The sequence below is a fragment of the Protopterus annectens genome, chromosome 10.part0, assembly GCF_019279795.1.
Source record: "Protopterus annectens isolate FY-2018-M chromosome 10.part0, PAN1.0, whole genome shotgun sequence".
In the NCBI taxonomy this organism is placed as follows: domain Eukaryota; kingdom Metazoa; phylum Chordata; order Ceratodontiformes; family Protopteridae; genus Protopterus; species Protopterus annectens.
Window position 1 is genome coordinate 1,236,032,988 of NC_056744.1, and position 26,309 is coordinate 1,236,059,296.

General features: G+C 39.6%; 1 protein-coding gene across 3 annotated transcripts in view; it reads left to right on the top strand.

Moving 5' to 3' along the window:
• The window catches only part of TNR (tenascin R), a 5,843,683-nt gene that overhangs the window by 2,830,363 nt on the left and 2,987,011 nt on the right, over positions 1-26,309 (top strand). For all 3 annotated transcript variants that reach the window (XM_044085960.1, XM_044085961.1, XM_044085962.1), the window contains exon 6: positions 13,826-13,865. The gene's annotated coding sequence lies outside the window, so the exon portion shown is untranslated. The remainder of the gene's footprint in view (positions 1-13,825; positions 13,866-26,309) is intronic.

Below are 26,309 nucleotides of genomic sequence, written 5' to 3' on the forward strand. Positions count from 1 at the left end.
TCCATACTACTCATTCCATATGCCAGACTGCATATGAAGAAACTTCAGTGGTACCTAAAGAGCCTCTGGTGTTAACACTCTCAAGACTTGGAAACTCTTCTACCTATAATTCCTTGCCTCATAAAGGAATTTCTTTGGTGGGCAACAGCATGCTCCCACAACAAGGGACTGCCCTTCTTCCCAACTCCCTCACCCAGACCCTCACCACAGATGCATCAGACTACTCTTGGGGTGCACACCTGGATGGCAGGTGCATACAGGGTCAATGGAGCCCACAGCAAATCCCTCTGCATATCAGTCAAAAAGAGATGATGGCTGTGCAGAATGCCTCAATAGCTTTCAAACCCCTTCTCTGTCCAGGGGTTCTCCTGATCAAAACAGACAACAACACTATGATGTGGTACATCAACAAGCAGGGAGGGATGCACTCCTACCCTCTATGCAGGCTGGCCATGACCCTTTGGCTCACAGCCTCTTCCATGCAACTACACTTGTTAGCACAACTCCTGCCTACCAGGCTCTCTCAACTCTCTGGCAGACCAATTAAGCAGAAACCTTCTGGACCCACATGAGTGGCAAATCATCAGAAGTACCTTCACCCTCATAACTCAGAAATGGGGAACCCCGAAGACCGACCTCTTTGCCTCCCACACCAACCATCAGCTCAGCAAATTCTGCACCAGGAAGCATCACTGTATGGCTTGGAAAGTGGATGCCCTGTCCTTCCCCTGGGTCAATCTATCGGTCTATGCCTTTCCTCCCCTACCTGTCATCCCCAGGGTACTTCTCAAAATAAGGGAAGAAAAACCAAGGACCATTCGTATAGCTCCAGACTGGCAACGACAACACTGGTACCCCTTGCTGAGCAACCTGTCCCCGCTGCCTCCATGGCATCTTCCTCAGATTCCAAACCTCCTGACCCAGAGGGAAGGGGAATTCATGCACTCCCAATTGCAGACACTCAATTTGGCATCTTGGCTTATTCCCTAACCCCGGACCAATCTTCCATCCTCAGTAAACAAGTTCTGGATGTTATCCATGAGGCCAGATGCCCTAGCACCAGAAAGTCCTATGCAGATAAATGGAAAAGGTTCTGCACCTGGATCCAAGCTAAGGGAGTCAGTATGGCACAGCCCTCCATCCTTCTCATCCTGGATTACTTAGCTGACCTACTACACAGTGGTCTCTCTTTCTCCTCTATAAAAATTCATGCTTCTGCTATTTCTGCTCAGTTTCCCATTGAGCATCCCCTTTTCTCACACCCTTTGATCAAACAGTTCCTCAGAGGGTGTAGCAACATGAGGCTCCCCAGAAGGGCACCAAAACCAACTTGGGACCTTAACTTTGTCTTGAAAAAGCTCACCCTGCCCCCTTTCCAACCAGCTTCTTCTGCAGAGCTAAATTTCTCTCCTGGAAGACAGCATTCCTTCATAGGTTCATAGGTAGGTACTAGGCTATTGGCCCAAGGGCCTACATAAGCTTAGCCAACAAGGTTCCCTGGATTATGCCACCCAAGAAAGTTATTTTCCTGTGCCACTGTCGAGCAGAGACACAGAAGTGATCCCTGGGGTCTTCTGGCCATCACTTCAACCAGAAGAGTCTCTGAGCTGCAAGCACTCATGGCTTCATCATCTTCCATGCAGACATGGTATCCCTCAGAACTAACCCATCCTTCATGCCCAAGGTGGTGTCTAGTGAGGCTCTCAACCAATCCATTCATTTGCCCATCTTCTTTCCTAATCCCCAGAACAAGGGGGAAAGGATTCTTCACTCTCTAGATGTGCATAGACAGCTCAGATTCTATCTGGACAGGACTAAATCCTTCAGAAAGTCTGATAAATTTCTGGTTAGCTTTGCTACAGGGGCAGAAGACAAAGCCATCTCCAAGCAAACCATTTCCAAATGGATAGCATACTGTATCCATTTCTGCTACAAACAGCATGGGAAGCCTCCCCCCAAGGGGGTCAGGACACACTCCACTAGAGCAGCCTCCACCTCGTCAGCTTTCCTCTGAGGAGTCCTCACCAGGGACATCCAGGAGGCTGTCACCTGGACATCTGTTCACACTTTTACCAAGCACTACCACCTGCCTCTCTTCTCCAAATCCAGGACAGGGTTTGCCTCTGCAGTCTTGCAGAGCATCCTAGCCAGCCCCTAGTTTCCTTGACTGCCTCCACCCATTTCCTCAGCTTTGGGAATCTACCCAAATGTGATGACTGCAACAGTGAAACATGAAGTACACAGTTGTGTACACTTACCATAAATGTAGATGTTTTTGTGTATTCACTGTCACAGTCCTGGTGTCCCTCCCTCCATCCCCCTTTAGTCTCTTTCTCCTTTTATTACCATTCTTCCTTGTTGTTCTCCTATCCTTACAAGGGACATATTGGTATTTATTTTCCAGTGGTGGGGTTCTTCCACCAGAACCTGGCCTCCTACTTTGGGGGCTCCTGACAGGTTAGGGCAAGAAAAACTGATGTAATGGTGTCGGCTGCCTTACTTTATACTACTGACGACCTGACGTCAGTCCCCAAGCGACAGCAACCGATGCAGAAATACTAAGTCTCTTGTATTTGGGCCGGCTGATTACTAGCCTGGCAGGGATAACCCAAATGTGATGACTGCAACAGTGAATACACTTGAACATCTACATTTATGGTAAGTGTACACAACTGTGTACACAACTGTACTTTATGTGGATCCCCTCTGCCTCTATAGGTACATCTTCCAGAGTTGTTACGCCCTCTGCCTGTGGGGGTATCACTACGTGTGTCACGGATAGGACCCTGAGATTTTTTGTGCCACATCTTCCCACTATTCTGGTTCCTGGAAAAGGAGCGTTGAGGATTTGAAAAACGAAGGCCTACAGCAGATAGGGTCTTACCATCCTGCTTGCACCTGGTAGTGTGTCCTTCACTTTGGAGACAAAAAGGGAAGATGCTTCGATAGAAGCATTCAGAAAGGAAGACTTGAAGGGATCCAATAGGTCATAAATGAGCATCCAGGCATGGTGTCTCATAACAATGCCTGAACTCGCCACTCTAGCCGCCCCTTCAGTTGCATGTGAAGGCAAGTTGGAGATCAATTCCAGGATAGCAAGCTGTGAGGCAACTTTGTCCTGTACCTCATCAGGCACCTGTCCTGCGAGCATTCCAAAGAGTTCTGAGATCAAGTCTCTTTGGAGCCTTGTAAAATGTGCTAAATAGTTCAGGGATCGAATGGCAAAGGTCGCTGATGAAAATACTCGCTTCCCCAATCTGTCCACAGCCTGGGACTTCCTGTTGGGTGGATGGACAGCAGGACTCTCTTCAGCCAGATCCTTTTTTGTGGCCACTGCCACCACCAGAGCATCAACTGGTAACCCTCTAGACCAGTGTGGGTTCTTCTCGGAAGGGGGAAGAATTTTGTCAGGTCTCCAAGGGATCACCTCAACAGAGTCAGGGTTCTTCCATGCATGTTGCACTATGAGCTGGACTAGCTCGTTGGCAGGCGGGGTCACCCACAAGGTAGATGGTTGGGCACAGAAAGCCTGCAGGAACACGGACTCCGCAAAGGAAGGGTTGTAGGGCTTCCAGTCACCCCTCTGCTTTAACATTTCAAGGATGTCTCTGAAGGAGACATCATCAGTGGGTGACCGTGGGGACCCTTCACCTTCATCATAATCCATGTCTTCTATTAGAGACTCCTCAGGTGAGTCAACGTGCTTCCTCTTGCATGATCTCTTCCATGGCTGCTCCTCCGTGTGGGCGTCCGAGGAGGACTCTGAAGAGTGGGTACTCTGAACTGGGGTTTCCTGTGGCTTCCCTGCCCAGTGTCCCAGGGAGGTGGTCTGTGGCAGCTGTAGCTCAGGGGGAGAAAACATGGGTTCCGATGTCTGTGGAATGCTTCCAGAAGTGAGAGCCCTCTCCATCACATGGAAAGCAGGCCTGCCCAAAGAAGGATGGAAGCCTGGAACCAAGAAGGACAACCTCAGAACCGGGGCCACACCTCGCTCCATCAAACCTGCTCCTGAGAATAGAGCCTCAAGCCAGATCAGTGCAGATGAGGCTACTGGTACCGAGGACAGAACCAAAGGACTACACAGAACCGTGCCTCAAACCGAGAAGCTCGCTGCTCAATCACGAGATTGAGGAAGGACCAGTTCAGCAGGAACCGAGGACCAAAGGGACTGACCCAGAGCCTCAGTGAGCTCCACTACAGGCACCAAGATGGGGGTTCCAAGAAGGATGTTGGAGCAGAAAGCTTCGAAACTGGGATGTCCAAAGGAGGAGAATAGCATGTAGTCTATGGAGAGGTCAACCCAGTCCTGCCGGAGGATGGGTCTTCAAAGGCATGGGTATCCCCATGGCTGCCAACAGCTGGTCCTCAAGGTGCACCACCTCAGGTACTGAAAGGCTCCTGGTGGATCTATTTGATATTCTGGATGGGGAGTCAGGCCAATCTAAGAATGAGCTATACACTTGGCCTAAGAACCGGTCTATGGACAGAGAGTATCGGGTCCAATGTGCATGATCTGCCAGCACCGATGTCTCAAGTTTAGAGACAGGAAGTAGTGGGGTCAAATCCAGTATTGCTGTAATACAGCTCGGTGCCAAAGGAACACTTGGAGCTGAAATGGGAGATTTAATCATCACTGCAGAGATTGGCATCGAAGGCGTGCACTGTGCCAAAATGGACACAGGTGCTTAAGTCATAGCAGGTGTGGTGAGGTCTATAGTCAGTGCCGAAAGCAGTATTGGAGCCGGCAATGAAGCTGGCACCGATGTAGCAATAGTCAAAGTGCTCGGAGCAGATGAGGACAGTGCCGAGGAGGCAGGTTTATGCTCTGAGAATAACTTCTGAAGTTTTGGTTTCACAGAATTACCCTGGTGACCCAAGGGTGAAGAGGGAACCGAATGGGGCCTTTTCTTAACTTTCATAGGAGGTGTTGAGACCTCCATCACAGAAAGGGCCTCTGAAAAGGGATATTTAAGTAGTCCCTTCAAGATTAGTTTATTCTTGCACTCGTTCAGAGGGTGTTGGCTAAAACTCTGACAAATCCCACAGGGAGGCTGCACCGAAAGGTGGGGCAACCCCAAACAATAAACACAATCACCATGAGAGTCACTATTAGTTAGTTTACCATTAAAAGAGGTACAGTGTGTGAAACACAATGTACCCTTCTTATCCGACATCTTGAGAAGTAAACACAACAATTCAAAAACTTCAGAAGAATGAAACTCTAATTTCCTAGGACAGAAAAGATTCAAACACATGCAGAAAAAATATAAACAAATCCAATATCAAAAACACACCACTACAGTAGAAAGAACAGGGAAGGAATACCAACTGTGGTATTCAAGGAATACCACAAAGGTAAAGAGAAAAGTGCCGTACCAGCAATGGTACTGAAAAGGGTTACCAATGGGTTGAAAAAGAGAGAAATATATCTAACACTACTGTAATCTGACAGGAAAAGAACTATAGTTCACAAATCGTTAGAAACAACCAAGTTTTGTACACAAATATCAAAAAATGTTCCACTTGGCTGAAACGTGGCTTTATGCCTATGAGGCAAACGAGATCTGAGGTAACAGGGAGAAGGGCATTGTGGGTAGAAGCTAAGCTCAAGAGTTTTTGGCTGGTGCCAGCTTGGTAATAGGCTAACTCAGTTCCGAGGGCTCAGAACTGAATCTATCAGTGATGAATGGGAAGATTAACAACATCAGATCTAATCTTAAGGGTTTGTGGCTGACCAAGTTTGCAGATGACTGGAAATACTTGATTGATCCTTGAAAATACTTGATTGAAAATAGGCACATGGAGGTCGAAATAATAAAACCCTGCACCGCTGACTACAAGGAACAGTTCTTTACCAGATCAGAGCCTTAATAATCTGTGCTAACTGCCAACCATGCATAGTTAATTTTCAGTGTTATTGGATGAAGCCTTAGCATTCCATCTCATTAAGCTATCATGACAGCTGCCTATCTAAACATGACTTTTTTAGTTTTCCTTTAAGATTCCCAGAATGGGCCTTTATTTTTGTGTTTGCTGATTCAGAACATTGAGCTGGTTGAGCTTGTTGCTTCCTACCCAGAACTTCTTGGTCATGTACCAAGATGTTATACTAATCATCATCATCATCTCCTTTCAGCTTATCCCAGTTAGGGATCACCACAGCAGAACTACAGACCGCAGAACAATTGGCAGTGAAGTTTTAGAGTGTCGAGTTGCCAGCCTGGTACCCAACCTTCCACAGAAGGCACACAAATGCACACAGTGACACCCAGGGCCAATTTAGAGTGTCCAATCCACCTACATCTTTGGTATGTGGGAGGAAACCGGAGCACCCGGAGGAAAGCCACACGACCACAGGGAGGACATGCAGACTCCGCACAGAAGGCACACTAGCCGAGAATCAAACCGGAGAACCTCTTGCTGTGAGACGGCAATGCTAACTGCTGCACTACCACCAAGATGTTATATTAATAATAAAAAAATAAGAAGAAGAATAAAACAATAAAATGAGTGATGAGACAAAGTTGCCATAAACCAGGTGACAAAAGTAAATTCAGTAAAGATATGTCACCTAACACTGAGGAGTCTCTTAGCCACCCTGGCAGTAGGTTTCAAAGATATAGACCTGGCTAAGCAAAGAAATGAATCCCAGAGAACTCCAGCAGTATCCTGGAAGCATTAACCACCCCATGGAGACAGACTGTAGTACACAAGAAGGCTGATATTAGGCCAATGGTTCCTGAAGGTAAGGAAGATCCACACCATCAAAGGCAATGTAGAGTATGGTCAGAACATTATGGACAATAAGTGATCTAGTTGGCAGCCAGTTAACACTGCTGAGACCACTATAATGGGTCAGTATTGAGAAGCAGCTCCTTCATACATCAACCAAATAAAACTTGGTGAACATAATCTTAACAAATTGCATGTCATCAATTTAACAACTCCAAGACAGCATTCCCTGTTCTTTTTATGGGAATGTGAATACTTCAAGGAAACTTGGTGCTATCATGTACTCCCTAGAGGACAAAAAGATCCTCCAAGAGGGCCTGTGCTGAACAAATACCATGGACTAAAACTAAAGGCCAAGAAGTGTATAATCATATAATCTGACTAAAACTAAAACTAAAAAGTAACTAAAACTTTCTCATTTGTCTCTGTCTAAACACTTGACCCATAACTCACCATACAGTAACTGCTCCATTGTATCATATGCTCTCCTAATCAATCTTTCTTAGTAATTTCCTCTTACTCTTACCCTACAGCTTTCTATTGTCTCTTTGCTTCCTCTTCTCTTTATGTTCCATGCATACCTCTGTCTACTGAGCTAACCCCACCAACTAGATCCACGCCATTCACATGCTATAAATATCAACTCTACCTAACTCACAGTAATTAATCATATGGGACATTTAACAAGTTTGACTTATCCACTATGTGCAGTTAACTATCTATTGTTATGTACAATTAACCTTTATGCATATAATATGTTTTGTTTGAAACTTGTAATTACTTTCTACAATTGATTATAATGTACCACTACTTTTTCCATGGAGCTTTTCTCCCCAGGCGTTTGCTGAAAAAGGGCTTGTGTCCAATCAGACTTTCCTGGTAAACAAATGTCAAGTAAACAATAAATAAATAAAATAAAAATAATTTAATTTGGTGAGCATGACTCTCCTTGTAACTATCACATTTACAACACATCCCTGAAAATTGATCTGAAAAGCTATATCAGCAGTAAACTATCATGTGATCACCATGTACCCACTGTTTTAAGGAAGTCCTTTTTCATTGTACATTTTACCTAAAGGTATTGCATCCAGATCTAGGGAAGTAATCAGTCTGCTATATTCAGCACTCATTAGGCCAATGACTGCATATAATGCCTCTTTCAGGATGTACCTGTCCAAACACTTGTCATAACTGGAATAACCACAATGTTTTCTCTCTAAACAAATCAAGGATCCAATTTGAAAAAAAAATATGCAGACCATTTCAAAGACTTGCCCCTCTTCTCAGTACCCTATAGGTAAATGGTATCCCATGGGCCTCCACTTCAGAAGGTTTAAAGTTTTATACTGTGATGACTTTAGCTTGGCTGGGGCTTTCTTGCAGTTTTTAATGAATAGTCTGTCTGCCTTTTTGCCCTTTGCTTTGGATATCATGCAGGTTTCTGAGATATGACCTGTGTCTCGTTTATAGTGCTTCAACAGACCCTATTCTGTCAAACCTATTACACATTCCTAACTCCAATGGTATCATAAATACCTACTCAAGGGATTGCAATCTCTTTTACAAAATAAATAGAACTTGCTGGAAGGACTGGAATGTATCACAGAGAATACTGCTTCCATGGAACTGTCTTCCACACCACATAATCAAAGTACTTTTCTTATTGTATTCACTGGTAATTTGGATTAATGGATGGATAACCACAAATTCACCCCTGGCTTAACATCCATGTTCCTCATGGATAGAGTAAACATGTAAATGTTTCAACATATCCTTGTTTATTCCATCTCTAGGTTATTCATAGTGTTTGTGTCTTTCGGCTTTTCCCGGTTAGGGGTCGCCACAGCGGAACTCCGGTCTGCTAATGATCGGCAGTAGGTTTTTACGTGCTGGTTTGCCGGGCCTAATGCACAACCTTCAGTGAAGGAACGCCCATTCACGCATGTCACCACACAGAAAATGCTCTAACTGAGAATCGAACAGGCAACATCTAACTGTGAGGTGACAACGCTACCACAGCTCCACCACCGCAGTATATTCATAGTAAAAAAAAAAAAGAAGAACTAAAACCCACCATGAGTATGCAAAGCTAGGCTTCTTAAATCCTCTCAGATCAACAGCCTAGTAAGTAACTATGAATTTACAAAACTATGAACAGATAAACACATAGCATGAAACTGTAAAATGCATAAGGCAGTATAGGCCCTCACACTTTTGCATGGCAGTTATTTAGACTGTATTGACCAGGTTAAACTTCAGTTATTGTCTTTTTTTATTACATACCACATTCATATGGCAAACAAAAAGGTGTTAAAAACTATTGATACAACTTTGAATAAGACAGATGAGAGTTGGAGAAACTTGCTCTGATACTACATGCAGATTACCACAATAGTTTACATGTGGATTTTAAGTGTATTGTACCACAATTTGTATGCTGATACAGCTGTTCAAGTGTTGAGACAACTTTGTTCAGCCTTGATGGCTGGGGGCTGAAGAAACATTTTTCTTCTTCAAAGATTTATAATAAAGCCACACCTACAACATTTGTAACAGTAGTGGCAAGAGATAATTTGTTTCTAGAGTCATAGGTTAAGTCAGGTTTGCCTTCATCACTAGCTCATTGAATTGTGATAAAAACTTGGAAATATCTGCATAAACGATGACTATTTCTTAAGTTTACTGGTTCATAATGAGCTTTGATTTGTATGGCCTTTTAGCCTTATATAGCTTCTTGTTAATATTTGTTTACTTCCAATATGTATGTACACACACCCACACACAAACACACACACACACACACACACACACACACACACACACACACACACACACACACACACACACACACACACAGCTACAGCTAGATGGGATTCCTGAAAAAGACCTCAGCCTAAAGAAGTTGACCTAAAGCAGTCAGTAAAATAATATTGACAACATTATTTGCATGCCCCAAGCCAAAATCTTAGAGCATGCAAATAAAAAAAAATGTTTTTTTTTCATCTGGAGTGCTTTGGGTTTTGATGTTCTGGTTTGTGAAATTGGTACATACTGCATTAGGAGAAAATGCCCTTTACCCAGTATTGTGCAATCTTGGAGTTGGTATATTCAATTAGGGATGAGTGCAGGGTGCATCAGGGCTTGCCCTCAACTAAAATATTGTTTTGTGGGCAATTATTTATGCATCTGTGGTAGCAGTGCATATGGCTTGAGTTGTCAACAGTGTGTAAAGGTGTCACAAGCTTTCAAAGTCACACTGTGTTGATTTATGCTATAGCTGACTGGCATTTAGTCAAGTGTAGTACACCAATGGTGAATCCCCTTTGGTTGTAGTTTAGCAGTTATGAAGTTAGTATATATATATATATATATATATATATATATATATATATATATATATATATATATATATATATATATATATATATATATACATATGTGTGTGTAAGGGGAGTGTAGATAGTGAGGTCAGGATGGTTTTTGCTGCAGTTTATTTGAAGTGATTCTGAAAAGTTCATTTAGCACTACAGTGCGGTGGTGGTGCTGCGGTAGCGTTGTCACCTCACAGTAAGACGTTGCCCTGTTCGATTCTCAGCTAGAGTGTCTTCTGTGTGGAGACATGTGTGAATGGGCATACCTTCGTTGAAGGTTGTGCATCATGGCCGGATACCCGGCATGTAAAAATCTACTGCCAATCATTAGCAGACCTGCTGTGGTGACCCCTAACCAGGAAAAGCCGAAAGACACAACAACAACAACAAGCACTACAGCACTGTTACCGTAATAGAGATGGCTGGTTGCACTCAGTCTCAGTCTTTGTACAGCAGTTGGCAAAGGATAGATGGCAATGTAGAACTGATGTTTGAATTGTATATGATCTCTGCATGTAGATGACAACTGATCCACTATGGCTACATTAAAACATATCAGCAGTGCTCGTTTGCTTTTTGACAGTTTTGAGTTCTGATTTTGCTGTGTTTTGATTAAGTTAAATGCACAGAGCAGTGAAGTTGACCAACAGAGTGCTTATGTCATAGAGTATTAACTAATACACATCCCCCCAAAACCCCAGATGTTGCTTAATACCTTCAATGCATTGGGATTCACTATTTTTATGGATTCATTTCTGAGATATTGCATTTGACTAAATACACTTATAATAAATCAATATATATATATTATATATATATATATATATATATATATATATATATATATATATATATATATATATATATATATATATATATATCAGCTAGAGCATCTTCTGTGCGGAGACGTGTGAATGGGCGTACCTTTGTTGAAGGTTGTGCATCAGGGCTGGTAACTCGGTACATAAAAATCAGCTGCCAATCATTAGCAGACCAGAGTTCCGCTGTGGCGATCCCAAACTGGGAAAAGCTGAAAGACACAATAACATCTATATATATATATATATATATATATATATATATATATATATATATATATATATATATATATATATCCAGTGCAGTGCGCAGAACAATATTTTTTCAGGTTAAAATTGCACTAAGAATTATTAAACTTGAGGGGACTATAGAGATGTCCAATAGGTTCATTACAAATGTCTCTTTGACACATCCTTTTCTAGTAATAGAGTGCTGGATTAAGCACCTTCATCACACACTTTGCCTTAATTAAAATGGGAAACCTTTAAAATTGTAAAACTTACATACCTAAATAAATATTCTGAAGACAGAGACATTTACTTTAAAATTATTTAATACTTCATCAGAAAACTGATATTCTATATTAATTAATAATGTACACTAATAACGAATGCTTTGATGAATGATTTAATGTTTAAAAAGTGAAAATTTAAATGCTCACTGCAGATACTGCAAAACAAATGTTATATTTTCAAAATATGTACTGCATTTCCAATACCACAGGGAACTGCTTAGTTAATCAGACCCTATTTTACAAACAGAATAATACTGGTCAGGTCATTCATAATCTATTTTTATAACAGATCTACCTCATTTATACAAATGTGTCACTTACTTGGGTGAAGCAAGAGGAGAATCTGGGTTAATAACTTATCACAAGAATTCATAGTAAGTAGATGCAACAAAGGAAGTCTGAGTGTCATGTTACCATGAAGGTCAAGATATACAGTTCTAGTCCCACTTCCAGGTGGTGAATCAGGCTGGGAGAAAAGAAGACATGTCATTGGTGGGAATGTATGTAGAGTTTCATTGTATCATGTGTGTTTGTCTGCCCTTTCAAATGTTGTTTTTGCCAGCAATTTAAAGTCATGATGCTTCAACTTTCAATTTTCATGAGAGATGTAATGTTCAAATGATTACTAGGAATAACAAGGATCTAAAGAAGTTCTGCTGAATACAGAGTGAAAGCCCTATACATTTATATTGGTTTAACCATAGTTTGTTTTCAAGTCCTTCTCTTTAAATGCATCAAAAGAAAGATCTGGCACTTATAAATACTCTTGGTTCCTATTAAACTGGGCTTCATAAAAGTCTAAAATATTCCTATTCCACTAAAAAATGGATAATTGCAGCTATACGACAGATTGTACTGGCTGAAAAAGAGGCTCCATCCATCATCAGACCAAGGAGATAAGATGACACTTCGACAGGATCACATTCAAAAGATCTTATCCCATTCCTAATTACCAGCCCTCTAAAAGTGGGCTTCAAAATGATCATTATTTCATGACACTGATGTCTATATATCTATATCGATATCTATCTATGTGTGTGTGTGTGTGTGTGTGTGTGTGTGTGTGTGTGTGTGTGAATATATATATATATATATATATATATATATATATATATATATGTGTGTGTGTATATATATATATATATATATATATATATATATATATATATATATATACATATATATAAAATTTCATTTTGAACATTATTCAAAATAAGTATTTAAAGTCATGATATGTTTTAAAGAAAAACTAATGGTATTAAACAGTCTCTCACCAAAGACTACTAAACAGTTAAAACTGTGTCACACCGAATTGTTTTCTACTAAAACTAGTATAATATAGGTCACAGTGATAGAGATTTACCAGAGTTTACAATAAATCTATATAATACATTACAAATGTCTGGTCCCCAAAATGTAAAGACTATGAACTACTGCGAATGCTTAAACTCAAGTCACTGGAGCATGATAAGATTTTTTTCAGATTTCTTCCACTATTAGTAAATGTTAGACTGTCTAAATATGTAATAAGCCATGTACTGTGAAGTTTTGGCAATGTACGTTTTAACAAAGGAGCTAGGAGTTTTAGTTGGAAATAAAAAGACTTGACACCTTTCTGTAAATAAGCGGCCATCTAAGAGACCCATTTATTGAAAGAACTTATGCAAATTAATGAGTAAAAGTCCCATCCAATTGGAAAACACCTAATATAACCAATAAAAAATAAATTCAGCACTAGCCAGTCATGCCTACTGCTCCTTCCTCACCCATTGTGGAAATTGAATATAGCAGCAAGTTTTGTGTTACTTTTTCATAACATTTCTTGAGCTAATGAAGTGTGTGATTCAAAAAAGCTAATCTGCATAACATTTCTTTGAAGAAAACTGACTAAAGCAAATTTTTGTGAAATTTTGTAAATCTTCTACTGGTTTAAAAAAAAACTTTGTTTAAAAAGAAATCAATTTTTTTTCATATACTAGATTCTACCATGGGTTGATTTTCAACAGAAACCCAACACCACTTTTGAGCTTATCCCTTTGGCTATTGCTAGATGAGTGAAGAATTGCATCTATTTTATAGGAAGTAGAAATACAGACAATATATGAAGAGAAAGAAAATGGAGTTTTATTTCAATACAGAAAAACTTTCTTCTTTTGTTACATGCTAGTCTGTGTTTCAGTTTCACGTTGGCAGCAGTTACCACATTTGCATAGCATTATACATTTATTTCATGTTCAGATATGTCAAGTAAAGGAGATGTAGAAATTGTGTCTTCTGTTTTTGAGAAATTTACTACATTAAGGTAATCTGGCTTGAATTCTATAAAATCTGATTTTCAAAACCTAAATTAATTTACTCACATTGTGTTATATTTTTCTTTCTACAGCTATGAATTGTAATAGTGAATATTTATAATCATCAAGCAGGTAAGCTTGTTACTTTCTCATATGGGTATTGTATAAGTATTTGTCATACCATGTGATGATAGTTGGGGCATTTTGTCTGCAACATTAAATTATTGTTCTTCCCTGTGTAGCTTATCTGTTTCAAAATTATATTGAGGCCTGTTATGGCCTGTTACATCTCTGAGGCTTGGAAGAATGCATTAGTAGTTTCTATTCTCAAGGGCACCACTGCAGATACTATAGGACATTTTTGGCCTATAAGCCCTACATGTATTCTTTGGAAACATTTTGAAAGGGCTTTACTTCACAATGATGCTTTCATCTCTGTGCTTCACTTGTGTCTCATTTAGTATAGATTTGCATCTGGTTAACCTTATGTGACTAATTAATGAGTTATTTTAATAATGTATTTAATGCTCTAGATGAAAAAATACTACTGGTAGGTCATTCCTCAAACTCCCAAGTATTAAATATCATAGCTCTGGCACTAAAATGTCATTGCAGAGGGTCAGAAAGAGGATCATTTGCATATACTTTGTAATAGATGTCCTTCGTATACTAGATGCTATACAGAAAGTGATAGGGAATCTTTGTATAGGCTTAATTTATCTATTTAGTAATGCATGTTCCAATAACCAGGGCATTATGAAGAAAGCAGAAAATCTAGGAAAACAGGGCTAAATCTGTGGGCTGAAATGAGAGACATTGAGAGGTATGCTGGATGCTACATACATTGATTTTGCAAACAATTTTGATTCCTTTCCACACTCCCCTATACTCAAGACACTGGAGGACATAAATGTTACCTCATATTTATATAACTAGATTATGACATGGCTCAGGCTTGGCAAGTGTAAATTCAGAAAACAAGAAACATTTTCCGAAAGCAGAAAGTACAAAGCAACATGACCCAAAGCTCTGTACTAAGCCTATTTCTGTTTAATGCATTCATGTCATCCATACCACCTTCTGAATTAGTATCAGTAATTGAATTTGTAGTTAATTATAAAATGAGGTTGATAGTAGCAATCCTGAAAGACAGACATTATTACAAGATTTTTTGAATACCGTGTCTTGTAGGTTGCATTTAATAATACCACATTCAACACTAAAAATATGTGGTTAAACTTTTTGGGGGAAATAATAAGAAATACCCATACTCTGTTAACAGCGAGCTGTTGCATTCAGCTGAAGTTGTTAAAGACTTTGGTGTCCTTGCAGATGGGTCAATAAAATTTAAACCATACATTAAGGCAAAATTTTAAAAAATGTATCCTCTAGTGACATATGACATATTTCATTCAGTCTCATCTAGGTTTATAAACATTACTTTATCCTTATTTAGATCTTTGGGTACACTAGACAGAGGGGCATCATTCTGTGAATATGGTGTGAAACAGAGCAAAAAAATAAAAAAAAAAGATCTGGCAGTATTTTAAGTGGTGTGAAAAGACTTATTTACATAGATAACACTTGTACAGCTGAACTTATAGATTGTGAGATATATGCTTTTAAGTGGGAAAATATTGTTGATGTATGTGTTCTATTACTAGCATATTTGGTGTTACTTTAAGGAATACCTCATATAGCACATATAACATTAATTTTGCAGAAGAGTTTGATAAATTTAAGAGAAAACATAAAAAAGATACTTGGAAGTCAGAGTGCTATCTTATATAACCAGTTGACATTACAAGTGAGATGAGCTACATATGTTTAATATTTTCTTCAACATTTGAGCATGTGAAGAGTATATGGACTTGATTTCTCATGGATGCAGACTACTTAATGATGCTGTCAACACAATATTTTGCAACACTGTAACATAGTAATGTTGTCTACCTGATAATTATAGACCTTTGTACCGTAATTACATAAATAAAGAGAGACAGAATTGTGTTTTCAGCCTTCCAGATTAATTTCAGTTACAGGGCTTGGATTTCTGTTGAGCATTTGGATAGAAATATGTTGTTGAATGGTGAGAATCACTATTTATTTTGTCTTTTCTCAAAGAAGTCTTACATCTTCATCACAGCTACAAAAGTGTGTTGTAAATTAATGATCATTTTTCCAAATTTGTACAAAGTATCAGCATGTGCACATTGTATCGCTATATGAATCTAAAACTTATTCATTTTTGGTTTATTGTTGAACATTTAAATGGTGAAATTTGAAAATGACATGAGTGAGAGAAACATTGAAATGCATCGCCAACAGAAAAATAATATTAGTTGATCTATGTGATTCTGAACGAACCCTAGAAATGTCATAATATGTGGCTGTTTATCAGACCTATACAAAACAGTTAGGATGCCTGTCATTTTAAAGGATTATATGGTGGTGCTGCGGTAGCGTTGTCGCCTCACAGCAAGAGGTTGTGCCGTTCGATTTTCAGCTAGTGCGTCTTCTGTGTGGAGGCATGCATGAATGGGCATACCTTCGTTGAAGGTTGTGCGTCAGGGCTGGCAAACTTGGCATGTAAAAAATCTACTGCCAATCATTAGCGGACCGGAGTTCCGCTGTGGCGACCACTAACTGGGAAAAGCCGAAAGACACAAACAAATATAGCCTTAAGCAGAAGAGCTCAAATGAGCCAGGGCTGTGAATAAGCCTACATAATGTAGCTGTTAGTCTAAGGGGAAAGTGCCCTGCAACAGCAACTATAAACCAACGACAAAAGTAAGAACAAAGGGAGCACGTTGTGTCAGAAACCTTTATAGAAGATATCATTTAATGACCTGAGAACTAGGTTTATAAGGCTATCTTGTGACAATTAATGCACCCTTCTTTAGATCACCTGAGATCTAAAACTGGAGCACTACATTTCAAAAGTTCATCTTACAAGTAGGACTCGTTGTTCATTAACAAAGAAAATCACATTATTATAGTTTCCTGATTTGTACCCTCTGTATAATTAAATGTCATAAACTATTTTAATCATGAAAGCAATAATTATTGAATTAATTGGTGATTGTTTTTAAAGGGCATGAATGATGACCTGTTGTGATAATGATGCAGTCATGATGTCTCAATATGCTTTGGTCTTACTGCACCCATTTAAACCTCCCTTCCCTCCCTTTTTGAACTGCTATGACATATTGATTTTAGGTAGTATGAGCAGTTACTCCAGTGAAACTCAATCTGTATTTGTGTTTTTTTTTTTTTTTTTTTTGCTGAAAGATTGCAATGGGGGAAGAAGAGGTTAAAGAAGTTCACTGGACTGTATATCTGAAGACTAGCAATTGCACAGCAGTTAACGCTTTTTAAAGTGCCTGGTTATTTCAGTTTTCCTGGTGATTCTGGTTTACATTTTTATTCTAACATATCAAATAAATTGGTGCGTTTCCAAATTGCTGTGGACATATGCACAGTTGAGTATGTTTTGTGTGTGTGTGTGTGTGTGTGTGTTTATCCTTTAATTGATTGGTGTTCTGTAACTGACTTATTTCTTTGCTTGATGAGGCAGGCTGTAGGTGCTATCAGTCCAGAATTGGATTACATTGGAAACAATGAATGAATTGATGAATTGATAGGTGGTACATGGGATGGTTGGTTTCAGACGTGGGGTTTGTTATTCATTTATTTTATTTATTTATTTCCATTTGTTTACCTGGAGAGTCCGACTGGGCATAAGATGGCCCATTTTTGGCAGACGCCCTGGGAGAAAAGCTCCACAAAAACAATGTTAATATAGTACAGTAATCATTTTAGAATACGTAAAGTATACTGTACAGAAGACATGTAGGATCCATGTATAGATATTAAAATGAAGTAACAAATAGGAAAAATGACAAGGCTATAAAAAACATAAGAAATTAGTTTAAGTAGAGAGAACATTAATGAACTTTTGGGATAAACTAAATTGAAAACTTTTCAAGAGCTGAGGAAGCAGTGGGCTAGCAGATAAAAGACAGAAACAGCTAACTGAGGAGGAGAAGGAATATAGGGAATGAGAAAAGTTAGGAGAGGAATATGGGGAGAGAGAGATAAGGGGAGTTATTTAGAGCTGCTAACCAGGTTTAGTACCGGAGCAAAGCCAAGTGTTATCAAGATGAGATGTTTTCTTAGTAGTTGTTTTAATTTGGTAGTATTGTTAGTGCTGAGTATAGCTTGAGGTATTTCATCCCAAGCTTTGGCTAGTTTGTATGAATATAGGGAATCCCTGTAACTATTGTTTGACTTAATGACCTTCAAGAGGAACTTATTAGAAGACCTTAATGTTATATTGCTGGAATAGGGTTGAACTAGGCTACTAATAGATGGGCAGTTGTCAGAGTGATACATGGTAGAAATGGTTAAAACAAGTTGCTTATAGGTTAAAAGTTTGGGAAGTTCCAAACAGTTGAGTTGGTGTAGTACCTTGCAGTGATGAGTTCTTAAAGGTTGATTGGAAGCAAATCTGGAAACTTTATAATAGTAGAATTCTAGTGTGTTTAAGTTGCATTTTCTTAAGTTATTGAAAATGGGTAAGGCATATAAGATGGTGGATAAAAGGTGAGTTCTACTTATGGCATATCTGCTGGAATCAGTTAGAAAAAGCTTTATTCTATACAGAGAGCCAAGTTTGAAATGTACTTTCTTGATGACTAGCACTTAGTGTTTATCAGACTTGAGATCCTTGTTAATGGTGACACCTATTAGCTTTGTATATTCAACTGGTTCAATAAGGGTATTGTTGGAAGAATAAATGGCAACATTAGTAGGGTCCATAGATTTTTTGTTACTGGAGAAAATAATTAGTTTTATTTTAGAAGGGTTAAGAATCAGTTGTGAATTGTAAAGGTATTTTTCTATGTCCAGAAAGGATTGCTGTGTTTTGTTGAATAGAGCAAGTGTGGTTGGATGCCAGGGCACTTCTATGGGCTAGGCTTGTAAAGGCTCCAGATTCATTAGCCTAGTACACACCTATGAACCTATGGAGCAGAGCATATGAGGGAGGAGTCATCTGCATTTTGTACCAAAGTAGAATGTTGGGTAGCTCTGCACAGTTTATTTATAAATATTTTGAAGAGGAGGGGACCAATAATAGACCCCATGGGGTACACCGACTGAGATAGGTAGAGAAGGTGATAGTTCATTTTGCCATTTAATTGACGGTTGGTTAAGTAACTAATGAACCCGGTAAGGGTTGAATGAGAGAGGTTAAGAGAGGCTAGCTCATGGATAAGGTTTTGGTGAGAAACTGTATCAAAGGCTTCTGACAAGTCAAGAAATATAGAGGAGGTAAGTAACCCATTGTTTCTGTGTTGGTTCACTGTGTTGATGAAACTAGTTAGGGCTATTGTTGTACTCTGCTTAGGTCAGAATCTGTGTTGGGAGGGGGATATAAGGTTATTTTTTAGGAGATGGTTGAGAGGTTGGGGGTGAATATATTTTTTTCAGTATTTTTGCTACTGGGGAAAGAATGACAATCTGTCTATAGTTAGAAAAGTCTGCGGAGATACCGCCTTTATGTAGAGGGATAATATGGGACACTTAATGGAACATATAGCTCAGTAATGGACCGATTAATAAGGATATATATGGGGTATGTAATAGTACCTGCAGCAAGTTTGAAGTATTAATTGGGAAGTTGGTCAGCACCATTGGAAGAGCATTTAAGTTTGGATAGGAAGTTTTTATGTATTGAGTTTTTATAGGCTGAATGTGGAAGGAATCAGGATTTGTTTCAAACGTTATGGGTATTGATAATTGAGAATTTAACAAATTGATTGTTAAATTGAGTGACGATATTGTCAGGGGAGTTTGTTTTAGCTGGATTTGGGGTATAGGCTTGACCAGGTTTGAGGAGTTGGATTTATAGTGCCCCAGAATTTTTTTTGGATTATTATGGCACCTATTTTGGATTATTGTATAGTGTATTTTTGTTATATTTTACTTGTTTTGTAGCTAAATTATGAAGTTGCTGATGGTTTTGAAGGGTAGTTTGCTTTTTTAAGTGCTGGTAATTATGCCATGCTTTGTATCTCTGCTTGAGGAGCATTTTGGTGTTGGAAGAAAGCCAGGGAATGTATCGAGCTCTTGCACATGCTCTCCTAAGGGGAGCTAGCTTACTTAATATAGTGAGAAATTTATCACTGAAATATTGAACTGCTAGATCAAGGTGGAGATGTTGTAGGGGAACCAGTTGACTTGTTGGACTAGCATGGTAAAGGTTTCTGGAGTAAAGTTTTTTGTGTTGAGGACAAGTTTATATGTGATTACTTTTGGGGAAGTGGAGTGATGTTTTAGCGTGTAGGTTGGTAGGTGATCATTCAGGCTGTCTGGGAAACAACCTGAGTGATAAGAGTTTATTGATATGGAGTCCAGAAGGATGACTACAAGTTATTTGTAGCACATGGAGCTTCCTGTTTACATTCCAAAAGCATCTAAATTAAATCCTATTTCAGCACTGATATAGTATGAGACTGACTTTAACAACTCTTAGAATCCCTCTAAGCATTGTTAAGGTCAGGTCTGCACTGAAGCAGGCAGCACTGACCAGAAAACAGTAGCAGCAGAACATGAAATGGCTGTGTTTCAATTCCTGTTTCTGCTTGTGATTTGTTTAGTATACAAAGCCTGTTGAATAAAACTGCTTCAGTTAGACAGGGAATACATATGGACATCAACTATTACCTAATGCTTTATCACCCTCAGAAGCCGAAACAACACATTGCACTTTTTTTTTATTGTGATGTTTATTAATTTGTAGTATATAGAGAAGATAAATCTCCATGTACTACAAAGAATTATAAGTGAATCAGTGGATTGTAACCCTGTATTATGTGTTTTCAACATGGACACAAAGATTAACCTGGAGCTTCACTCTTGAGGTGAATTTCTTGGCATCTGTGTCTCAATCACATAATAAAGTGGTTACCATCACCAACCCACTCATAATCCTCTATATGCTCTACAGTCAGGCTTGGCCATTTGCTTCATTTTCCTTTTATGGGGACCTCAGCACTACTGGCTGCCTGTTGGTAATTTTAATTTTTCTGTATGACCCATGACATTGTCTTCATAAATAGGTATTGGGAGACTTTATGGCTTGAATAAGTGCATGCTTGTAAAAACAAATATCTACAATTATACAGATCCTAGGGTTTTGACTTTATGAGTACATGCAAGGATGGCTGGACTGTCCATGTGCTTGAATGAAAGAGCTGTTCAGCAGCGCCTTTAGTCTGATGAGGAACAGCTGTATTTCATTTCTGGCTATGAGTCTTGTTCAAGTTTTATAGGTCTGATTCATAAATTAAATAAGTTAGCACATAATTTGGTTTACATGGGTCTGTGTGAAGTTACAGATTTGATTTCCATTATATGAAGATCAGATAAAGCATACAAACAGTGCAACTGCATGGGTCTATGAACATATTTCAAATAATTATGGGTTTGTTACTTTATTACCTAAGTAAGCAAGATTATTGTTTTGAATGAACTGTAATTAATACAAGCACTTTGCATGACTAAATGATACCAGTCTTTTTTTATAACACTAAAACTAAATGAAAATAATACTGATGAATGTGATACCCTACTTTTTGAGTCTCATATGGGGAAATTCTGTCCGCCACATTTAATTATACAAAGTCAGTAAATACATGAAGAGCCTGCAGTATATCACACAGCTAAAGTTGTTAGCCATTCACAGCTTTTACACGTAATTTTACAATGTAGTGTCACAAAAGTCTTTCATTTGCCGTGCTTGTTGTGACTAAGAGTCATGTGTGATTACAATCAAGTGTTATAGTCCGCTAGTGATTGGCTACAGTGTATTACACTCACACTTTGGGTGGTGTATACTGCAGTGTCACAATAAGCACTGTTTGGTGCTATCCCATTACCTGCGTCAAGAATGCATTCTGTGAAAGTATTTACATGAAATCTACACAGCCATTAGACATGGATTGAGTAGAATATTGAAAATTACCTGTCTTTTCTTCCTAGGACGTTGCTTCCAGAGAGGATGGTGTTAATGTGCTGTATACAGAAATGCAGAGCCCAGTACACTGCTGTACAAATTAAACATGATTTAAATGGGTGGCAAAGAGGTACTGCTTGTTAAAGATGCTGACTCATTGACTATGGGTCTTCATTTCAGCTGTCAGATGAGGGGAGGGGACATTCTGTGTGTGAAGTCTGCATGTCCTCCTTCTATCTATGTGGAGATTAACAGAGATTTTTGCTTTTCTCAACCATTTAAAATATGTGCTACAGATGAATTGATAATCATCCAAATGGACCATATGTGCTCATATGTCATATGTGTTTGTGTGTGTGTGTGTGTGTGTGTGTGTGTGTGTGTGTGTGTGTGTGTGTGTGTGTGTGTGTGTGCATTTGTATATGCATGTATCTGCATGACTATGTGACTGTATGTGTTTGTATGTCCTTGTTTGTGTTTGTGAGTCTGTACGTTTGTACAGGTTTGTGCACTTCAGTGGTAAAAGTTCCATTTCCTTAATAGCTACGTGCACCATTTAGAAAACAGTGGATATCTAATACCAAATAAGCAGATACTAATGGTATCCAGGAAGAACAGATGTAATGGAATATGTTGAAGGACTTCAGAAAAGTAGGCTTGCAACATTGGGTATGATTCACATTACAATGTGTACTCTGTCTTTTGTAATGATCTACACATGTTTACATATATGCAGTACAACGTGTTTTCTTGCATACTGATCAAAGCTAGAGGCATGCCAAAAATTGTTCAAAGATTCATAGGTAATTACTAGGCTAGATGCCTATGTGGGACACTTTAAGCCTATCCACTTTCCATTTCAAAGCTGAGAATCAAACTATGTACTTTGTGTTGATAAGGTAAACACCTTAATCATATTTACTACCCCTAATGGGGTAACCTTCCTCCATTGAAGTTATCCTGCCTTAAGTTGGTATCAACACAAAAAGAAAAACACAAACCAGATTTTATGGGGGTAGATGTCCTTATATATGCCTGTAAATCTAAAGGACTTGTGAATTAGTATGTGGTGGCAATCCCAAAGCTCATCAAACACTGAGATCCTTTCAAGGTCAGCAGGTTAGGGAGACCATCTATGCTATAACTGGACTTTGTAAGACAATGACTGATCACCATACCAGGCAAAGGTGGGCAAGATCAATGGTCAGACCCATAGTATATTCTATATATAACCTCGGGTAGGCCACCTACAGATCTGCAGCTTCTATAGGATGTAAAGTTGTAGATGAGAATGTGATCAAATCTGCCAGCATATCAGAAGGATCTCAGGATCTAGACCAGAATCAACACTGCTTATGCAGAAGTTTGTTTCTGAAGTACAGTTGAAACAACTTAGTAATTTTTGCTACTAATGTAGATTCTGGAGAGCTAGTTCAAAGGACTGGTAACAATAGCTACTGAGTTGCATTCACACCTCTAGGGAGCCAGTATTTACCTTTTCTGTACTGCCAACTCCATGCAAAACCTTGGGAACAGTAACATGGAAAAATAGAGTAACTACACATGATGCCACCAAATACTGCCATTAGCATAAAGGTGTATATGGAAATGTGTACTCTCATGGAGAGCATGGCATGGGAAAACCAAGTTGGTCTATGACTGCATGAAGTAAAATCCTCACTGTCTCAACCAATTGTCTTCATGTCTCTTCCACATTTACAATAATAGTGGAGCTGGAGCTCTTTGTAAGGGAATGCGGATTAACAGTGTTGTAGATGTATGAGTCAGATCTAAGTAGGGAATGTTACAGATTCAGTGACTGGTACACATTTGATCAAAAATATATCAATTTAAAGTTAATTTAAATAGACTGAGTACAGAAGTAGTACATAGGTTCATAGGTTGGTACTAGGCTATCGGCCCTAGGGCCTATACAAGCCTAGCCATAATAATTTCCTGGCTATTTCTTCCCACACTATTTACTTCCCTGGACCCCTGTCTAGCAGGGTGACTGATGTGATCCCTGGGGTGAATTTCCTTTCTCCCATCCAATCATCAAGGTTCCTTTTGAAGAGGGCCAAAGAGGTGCTCTGCTTGACATGTATGGGCAGTCTATTCCAGAGTCTGGGGAGTCTCTGGGTCAGGAACCTATCCCTCCTGCATGTTTTGTTTATTGTGATGACAAGGTTTAGATCCCTGGAGCGTGTGGCTCTGAGGGAGTGGGATTTCTTTAAGTGTAGCATGTCCAACAGCTCTGGGTCTGACATGGCCTTGTATGTTAAGCAGAGATCGCCTCGGAGTAGACGATATGCGATAGAGTATAGCTGGAGTTTTTTAAGGCAGTCAGCATAGGGCATCTGCTTTAGACCTGCGATTCTTTTAGTGAGGTATTTCTGTAACCTTTCCAGTTGTTGCAGATGTCTTGAGCTATACATACCAAATGGGGCATTGTATTCTATAATGGGTCTAATGAGGGATGAGTACAGTGGGACAATGACCTTCTTTTTTTCTGGATGAAAAGCCCTTAGTGATGAGGTGTGCCACATAGAAGGATTTCCTGACTGTTGTGGCAATGTGGTTATTGAAGGTGAGACCACTGTCCACCTGTGTCCCTAAGTCTCTTATCACACTTTCGGTGTTTAGTGTACTGCCACCTATGTGGTAATTCATGGGCACATGTTTTTTCCCAAAGGAGATAACTATACATTTCTTCGCATTGAGCTTGAGCCCATGGCCCTGGCACCAAGCAGGGATGTCATCTGGTCCCATGGATGCTGTATTCTTAGCTTTGGAGAGTGCATTTATTACCTGCGTGGCCATTATTACTGGAATTTGGAAATCTTCCAGTATTGAGATGGGCCATTTAGGGGGTGAGAGGGGGGTGAAGTTGGCACTGAATCGCTCTGCCAGGATATTGGCAATATCCTTGGAATCAGTATATTTAATGCCATTCTGTTGTAGCTCAGAGCAAATCTGAGCATTGCCATTTAGATTCTTGATATAGTTATAGAATGCCTTGTGGTTGTCTTTGGAATCTTTGGCAATTTTATTTTCGTAACTTGCTTTGGAGGATTTTATGAGGAATCTCAGCTTCTTACTGAGGCTGGTAAGGGAGTTTTTTGCATCCTGGGATTTTCCTCTTTTCTGCAACAGTTTCTTCCTTTTGTTGTAAAGTTTGTTTATGGCAGGGGACCACCAGATTGGCTTCCTTTTTTTGGAGGAGAGCATCTTGGTTCTATTTGGGATGGCACGATTCATACATGAGTGGATGTGCTTGTACAGTGCCTTAGTGTAGGACTCAGCAGTCAAACTTTCAGTTCCCATCTGCATTGGTGTTATGAAGTTTGTCACTTCTGACTTGAGTAGCATGAAGTTGGCTTTGGAGAAGTTTTATATGGAGGTTTCCTTACTGGGGGTTGGGGGTGGGATGTGGATGTTAAGGGTGATTAGCTTATGGTCTGACCTGACCAACGAGGGGGTGACCATAGGTGTGCAGCATCGATTTCTCATGTTGGTAATAACCAGGTCTAGGACATTGGAGCCCCTGGTGGGACTATGGATTAGTTGATCCAGGGAATTGGAATTTATGAATTCCAAGAACTGTTGGGCAAAGGTGTTGGTACATGAGTAGTTTTCCCAGTTAACGGCAGGGTAGTTGAAATCACCCAGTATTAGGGTGTTTGGTTGTATATTAATATTTTCCAGTATGTTTAGAAAGGTGTAGTGAGAATCTTGGGGCATGGTAGGGGATCTGTAGCAAGCTACAATTTGGATTGCAGTTTTACCTAGTGTTAGTTACACCTGGAGAATTTCAGACGCATTGTGCTGTGCAACTAAACTGGTGGTGTAAATATCCTTGGTGAATATTGGCACTCCTCCACCTTTAGTGTTTCGATCCTGGTTTGGTGGCAGAAAAGTGTGGTAAGAGTTGTAGCCTGGTATTGCAGGGGTGCTCTCTGGAGCATTGAACCAGGTCTCAAGTTACTGCACAGATATCGATGTTCTCCATTTTTAGGAGTGCCTCGAGAGAGTGCATTTTGAGGTTTAAACTTCTAGCATTGAGTAGCATTACCTTCAGATTTTGCATGCTTATACCTGTTATGGTGGTAGTTTTGTCCTTTGAACTTTGCCTAAAAAAGGCATTATAGTGGTGGCAAAAGCCTTTGCCAATAACCTGAATCCCAGGGGTGACAGGTGCAGATCATCTCTGGCAAAGCATTGTGGTCTGTCGATCATGTTGTCCCAGGCAGACAGATACTGGATCCCCTTTGAATGATACCAGTAGGTTAGCCAATTGTTGAAGTCAATCATTTTGTCCTTATATTGTGGTATCATTCTGGGCAAAGGCAAGATGCTACTCAGGGCTAGAGTCATACCTGCCTGGGCCACATGATCCGAGAGCTCTTCCATGTCTCTTTTCATGTAGTCCAGGGAGGTACATCTCAAGACATTCACTCCAACATGGACAATGACAGAGTCATATTTGTACTTGCTGTGGTGTGACTTGAGTGCATGAGTTATGTGGCGGATCCTGGCACCTGACAGGCAGCTCACTG